General features: G+C 42.9%; 1 non-coding gene across 1 annotated transcript; it reads left to right on the forward strand.

Annotated features, from left to right (window-relative positions):
* The first annotated feature begins 3,533 nt into the window (after nucleotides 1–3,533).
* Nucleotides 3,534–3,605, forward strand: TRNAI-GAU (transfer RNA isoleucine (anticodon GAU)). Its single transcript has one exon. It is a non-coding gene; the product is annotated as a tRNA-Ile (tRNA).
* Nucleotides 3,606–7,135: the final 3,530 nt, after the last annotated feature.

Below are 7,135 nucleotides of genomic sequence, written 5' to 3' on the forward strand. Positions count from 1 at the left end.
TCTTCTAGATTGGAGTCCAGTAGCACCTTAAAGACCAACAAAATTTGGGGGAGGGGGTATAAGCTTTTGAGAGTCAATGGCCTTTTATGCTTGGCTATTTCTCTGATGGTCACCCCTCCGATGACTTCGGGTCTTTGTTGTGATTATGCCTGACGCTTCTGACCATCAGAGGTCACCTCGTTCTCTCCCTGTGTTTCCCCGCATCTTGCCATGTTTTCAAATTTGAGATAAAACAAGTCTCTGAAAATGCAGGCAAAACACAGAGAAATGCAGGTGGACAGAGAGGCGACCTCTGACGGTCAGAAACGGCAGGCATAATCACAACAAAGACCCGAAGTCATTGGAGGGGTGATCGTGAGGGTAACAGCCATGCATAAAAGGCCAAAGCTTCCTTTGTCAGATATGATGAAGGGACCATTGATCCTCAAAAGCTCATACCCCCAAAATCTTATCAGACTCGAAGAAGATGAAGAAGAGTTGGTTTTTATACGCTGACTTCCTCTACCACTCAAGGGAGACTCAAACCGGCTTACAATCACCTTCCCTTCCCCTCCCCAAAACAGACACCCTGTGAGGTAGGTGGGGCTGAGAGAGTGTGACTAGCCCAAGGTCACCCAGCAGGCGTCATGTGTAGGAGTGGGGAAACAAATCCAGTTCACCCGATTATCCTCTGTAGCTCATGTGGAGGAGTGAGGAATCAAACCGGTTCTGCAGATCAGAGTCCACAGCTCCAAACCACCGCTCTTAACCACACCATGCTGGCTCTCAGCCTTCCATACTGGCTTCCTGAGCCTTGCTCTTCTCCGCATCAGCATTCAATATCAAAACCTTTATTGGCATAAAGACGCACCAGCGTTCACGGAGTGAAAGGGGACAGGAAGCTGCCTAACGGCAGCTCCTCCCCCTGCACCGCCCCAGGAACACCTTCCGGGATGCCAGAACACCTCCCAGGATGCCGGCACGGGCTTTTACGCCAGTGGGATGCCAGTGGAAGGCCCCGTTAAAGTCCCAGGGCAGCGGCTGTGGCAGCGGCCGGCGACTGGCGTCCAGGCCTTCTCACCAGCATTGGGGTCACTAATGCCAGCATAAGTTCCCTGGACGCCGGTGCAGGGGGCCCAAAGCAAGTGGGAGAAACAAATTACCAGGAGTAGATAGGTTATCAATAGAACTATTTCAAGCCACAGAAATGGAGTCCATCAAAATCTTAACAAGAATATGCCTGCAAATATTGATAACAAAACAATGGCACACAGACTAGAAAGGTTCAGTCTACATTCCGATTCCAAAAAAGGAAACATCAAAGACTACAGCAACTATTGTGCCATTGCATTAATTTCTCATACAAGTAAAGGGATACTCAAAATCTTACACAAAGGCTGTTATCATATATGGAATGAGAAATGCCAGATGTTCAAGCTGGATTCAGAAAAGGAAGAGGCACTAGAGGTCCTGTTGCAAATTTACATTTGTTACTGGAGCACAGAAGACAATTTCAAAAGAAAATCAGTTTGTGTTTCATAGATTACCGCAAGGCTTTTGACTGTGTGGATCATGAAAACTTATAGTTGGTTTTAAAAGAAATGGGTGTGCCACGATATCTGATTGTTTTGATGCACAACCTGGGCAAGAGGATAGTGTTAGAACACAGAGAAACAGAATGGTTTCCATTCCAATTGGCAGTGTCAGACAAGGAGGTATTTTATCTCCCTATCTGTCCAATCTATATGCATAACATTTCATAAGGAAAGCTGGATTAGATTTAAATGAAGGTGGAGTGAAAATGGATGGAAGGAACATTAACAATTTGAGATATGCAGATGACTCCACATTACTGGCAGAAAATATTGCAAACTTGAAACAACAAAGGTTAATGCAGAAAGTGCCAAAGCAGGATTACAGCTAAACTTCAAGAAGTCAAAAGTAATGACATGTCATTCCCCAATGTGTTTTTCCCTTTCTTTTTTTTTTATGTATCCTCATATATATAAAAAAAGAATTATTATTTTAAAGTAATGACTACTGAGGAATTCCATAGCTGTAAGGTTGATAAAAAAAAGAAATTGAAATTGTTCAAGACTTTCTATTCCTTGGCTCCATCATCAACCAAAAGGGAGAAGGCAACCCAGAAGACAACTCAGAAGGATATTGAGACTGGGAAGGGCAGCAATAAAGGAGCTAGAAAAGACTCTTAAGTGGAAGGATGTGTCCCTGGCAACCAAGATCAAGATAATTAATACCATAGTATTCCCCATTACTATGTATGGGTGTGAAAATTGGACAATAAAAAAGCTGACAGGAAGATAGTTGACACATTTGAAATGTGGTGTTGGAGGAGAGTTTTACAGATACTGTGGAAGAAGAAGAAGAAGAAGAAGAAGAAGAAGAAGAAGAAGAAGAAGAAGAAGAAGAAGAAGAAGAAGAAGAAGAAGAGTTGGTTTTTATATGCCGACTTTAAGGAAGAATCAAACTGGCTTACAATCACCTTCTCTTCTCCTCCCCACAACAGACACCCTGTGAGGTAGGTGGGGCTGAGAGAGCTCTTAATAGAACTGTGACTAGCTCAAAGTCACCCAGCTGGCTTCATGTGTAGGAGTAGGGAAACCAACCCAGTTCACCAAATTAGCATCTACTGCTCATGTGGAGGAGTGGGGAATCAAACCCGGTTCTCCAGATTAGAGTCCACTGCTCCAAACCACCACTCTTAACCAACCACTACACCACACTGGCTCCCAAAGACAAATAAGAGGGTTCTAGATCGAATAAAGTCTGAAATCCCTAGAAGCTAAAATGACTAAACTGAGGTTATTGTACTTTGATCACATTATTTGAAGACAAGACCCACTGGAAAAGACAATAATGCTAGGAAGAGTTGAAGGCAGCAGAAAAAGAGGAAGACCCAGCATGAGACAGATTGACTCAGTAAAGGAAGACACGGTCCTCAGTTTCAAAACCTGAGCAAGGCTGTTAATGATAGGATGTTTTAGAGGTCTTTAATGCATAAGTCAGAAGCAACTTGATGGCACTTAAGACATGCCCACTTTGTCATTCTTCACATTTTAAGAATTTTGGGAGAAAGAAAGGGGGGAAAGGGAGTAAACTGTTGTAATATCAAAAACAGCCATGCCCCTTCAGCTGACTTTCATTCACTTTGGCTGCAATCCTGCTCCTATTAAAGCTAGCAGCAATCTCTCTAAATGGAATGGATCATGTTTTGGCCTTCGGGTTCCGTATTCTCAGACCATCTCGTATGACCCTGCAGTTTGCTGTTCTGCTGCATAAGGAGCCAATCACAGCCTCTGCTGAGCTCTGCAGAAGCTCTAGATACTGGAACAATACAGTAGGATTTGCTGAGTCGTCCCTACAAATTGCCAAGCCACAAGGAATGGGGTGAGGAAGTTGGTGATTCTTTTACAAATGGTTTATGTGAAAGGCCAAGTTTATATGAAATGTTTTGTGTGATGTTAACATGCACAGCCCCATACTGGAGGATTTGTGTGCCACTTTTCACAGACACAAAGATCATTTAGCGGGGAGGGGCTGTGGCTCAATGGTAGAGCATCTGCTTGATATGCAGAAGGTCCCAGGTTCAATCCCCGGCATCTCCAGTTAAAGGGACTAGGCGATGTGAAAGTCCTTTGCCTGAGACCCTGGAGAGCCACTGCTGGTCTGAGTAGACAATACTGGCTTTGATGGACTGAGGGTTCATTTGTTCATTTGTTCATGTCCCACTTTCTGAGAGCGTCTTTAAAAATGAAAATGTCCCTCTTGAATATTTTTAATATTAAAAAGTTTTCTTGCTCTGCCTCCAGCATTTCAGCCACCCAACGTTCACCTGCTCCCTCCAAGGTCTCCCTCTTTTCTTTTAGTGCACCTTATACCTGGAACTACTTCTGAGAACAGGTGTGTGATGCCAATGTTTCTCTCCAAACTCACCTTTTCCTTGAAGGATTATACTGCAGTGGAACTAAAACTAAGCACATGTAACTGGAATGAATGCCACACTCTTCTCTTGTTTGCCAGTGTGGTGTAGTGGTTAAGAGGGGTGATTTGGAGCAGTGGACTCTAATCTGGAAAACCGGGTTTGATTCCTCACTCCTCCACATGAGAAATGGACACTAATCTGGTGAACTGGATTGGTTTCCCCACTCCTCCACACAAAGCCAGCTGGGTGACCTTGGGCCAGTCACAGTTCTAATAAGAGCTCTCTCAGCCTCACCTACCTCACAGGGTGTCTGTTGTGGGGAGGGGTAGGGAAGGTGATTGTAATCCGGTTTGAGTCTCCCTTAAGTGGTAGAGAAAGTCAGCATATAAAAACCAACTCTTCTTCTTCTTCTTCTTCTTCTCCTCCTCCTCCTCCTCCCTCTCTTATTTCACATTTTAGACTGTAAGTCCTTGTACTCCACATTGATGGTTCTGTGGCTATCATGATAATGATTATCTTTTAATATGTTTGAAAAAAAGGGAACAGATTTTTCTTTTAATTTATTGTTGAGTATCAATGTGGTATCCAATTAATTTTCACACCAGGTACACTCTGACCTCATGAATATGTATTCTTGGGGAATTTATGAATACATAAAACAGTCGCCTCTTTGTGTCTTCCTTAGCTGCTGCCGAAATGAGCATTGCTTTTAAAAGATGGGTGCAAAACGACATACGTGATCCAAGAATAGAATGCACATACTTGTGGGTGTGCATGGGAGACAATAAAGGTGCATGAATAATGCGTAGGCGAGACTGATTTGCTGTTACACACTGAGTAAGCATAGTGTACTTCCATGCCTGGGAATAGGATGCCAGGTGTTTGAGTAAGAAGGCTTCCGGGCAGGCTTCTCCCTTCCCCCCCCCCTCACTCTATCAGTGAGTTTACACATGCACCAGCCATTGTTTGATTGACATTTCAAGCAATTGGGATGAAGAAAATAGCTACCCTATTTATGTTGCCTCTAGAGCTATGGGAACTACTGCAGCATGGTTCCTTTCCATAATGCCTGGTGGTGTTTGGAAACCTTTGGATCACATGAAAGGATTCCATTCCAAGGCACCTTATCACTGAACATCAGCACACACACACACACACACACAAAACTGGGACAGTGCTAGTGTGGGAATAAGTCACAGCATGATTGTAGTTTCTAATGTTATTACTTGGCACAGGAAGCAGCTGTGTTGCAGCAATGCCCATCTAGCTAAGATTGCGTAGAGCAATGTCCTCAGATAATCTTACCTTCCTCTCATCTAGGGCTGCCAACCTCCAGGTGGTGGCTGGAGACCTCCTTGGATTACAACTGATCACCAGGTGACAGAGATCAGTTCACCGCAAAGTTATTGGCTGATACTGATCCAAATGTGACCCTCGCCGTGGCAAAATGTTTATTTATGGTTTTTAATGATACCTCCTTTTAACTGTACTGTTTAGATATTATATTTTTGTATGTTTGGTTATTTATGTATTATGGAATATATTGAATGTGTTTTGCTCATGACCTGTTGGCCCACGAGCATAAAGAATTGAATAAAGGAAAAAATAAAGATCCGTTCCCCTGGAGAAAATGGCCACTTGGAAAAGCAGACTCTATGCCATTATACCCCACTGAAGTTCCTCCCCTCTCCAAACCATGCCCTCCTCAGGCTCCACCCCAAAAACCCTCAGTTATTTCCTAACCCAGAACAGGCAACCCTATTCTCATCACTGGGGCAGAGATTCCATTGTCTTTACCTTTGGTTGTATTTCTGCTTCTGGAAAATTCCAGAAATGTAGTAGTTTTAGAGCTGATGCATGTTTGCACACATTTATTGTGGCAAGAGACTTCATAGGCAAGAGCTTGCTTCATCAGATGCATGATACATGATTTGCTGGTCTCAAAAGTACCATCTGTGGTCCTATGACATAGGGAGCCATTGTAAGCAGGTCTATTCAGAAGTAAGTCCGATCTTATTCTATATGACTGGCTCCCAGGCAAGTGTCCTTGGGATTTTTCAGCCATACTCTTACAAATTCTGGTTATGGTTTCCAAGTTGGTTGGTCTAACCAATACTATATCGAAACCAAGGGGCCTGCTCAAGGCAAAAGGATCCTAAGACTGGTCCAACGGTGCCAGAGTTCCCTCTATGTACCCAATTAAGCAATCAATCATTTACTCCTATGGTAAGCCAACTATGATTTCCCTTTTCCAGAATGCACTCACCACACCCATGGCATTGATCAATTAGCACATAACATTGCATGATCCTTTGAATACTGAATAGTGCTAATATGGTAACTAATAATGCTAATGTTGACAATAAATAATTTTATTACATTGTAACCTTCCACATAAACACACCCTTCAGATCTCTGCATCCTCTTTCCCCTCTCTCCATGTCTCTCTCATGCGCACTTATGTACACAAAAACTTTGGCACTTAACCAGTCTATATAAGACCCATTGAGTTTCCGTCATGAGTTGATGTGCTGCCAAACATGTGTTGACTGGCTCCTTTAAGAAGCAGTATCTATCTTTATCTTAAAACAGATATTAGAGCTTATAGAAATATATAGTAATTTATACAATAAGTCATATTCCAAATTGTATTGTAAATATTCACTTGCTTAGGTAGGTCGCATTATGTTATTATGTTCAGTATAATCTAATTTGGGTAGTAATCGAGTTTGTGTATTAAGAAGAGAAGAAATGAAGACATGAAGAGAAGAAAAGAAGATTGGAGAAGAAACATTGAAAATATCTATACTATTTTAATAGGTAGCTTTTATTGTATTAGTGTAAGGGTAGTCCCCTGTGCAAGCACCGGGTCATTCCTGACCCATGTGGTGCCATCACATCCCGATGTTTACTAGGCAGACTTTTTATGGGGTGGTTTGCCAGTGCCTTCCCCAGTCATCTTCCCTTTACCCCCAGCAGGCCAGCAAGCTGGGTACTCATTTTACCAATCTTGGAAGGATGGAAGGCTGAGTCAACCTTGAGCCGGCTACCTGAAACCAACTTCCGTTGGAATCGAACTCAGGTTGTGTGCAGAGCTTGGACTGCAGTACTGCAGCTTACCACTCTGCGCCACAGGGCTCTTAACATTGTATTAGTGAGTCTACTATAATATATTTTGGGTGCCATGGAAGAAAAAGAAAAGAATGTATTGTA

Source organism: Euleptes europaea, chromosome 1 (genome assembly GCF_029931775.1).
Source record: "Euleptes europaea isolate rEulEur1 chromosome 1, rEulEur1.hap1, whole genome shotgun sequence".
Lineage (NCBI taxonomy): Eukaryota > Metazoa > Chordata > Lepidosauria > Squamata > Sphaerodactylidae > Euleptes > Euleptes europaea.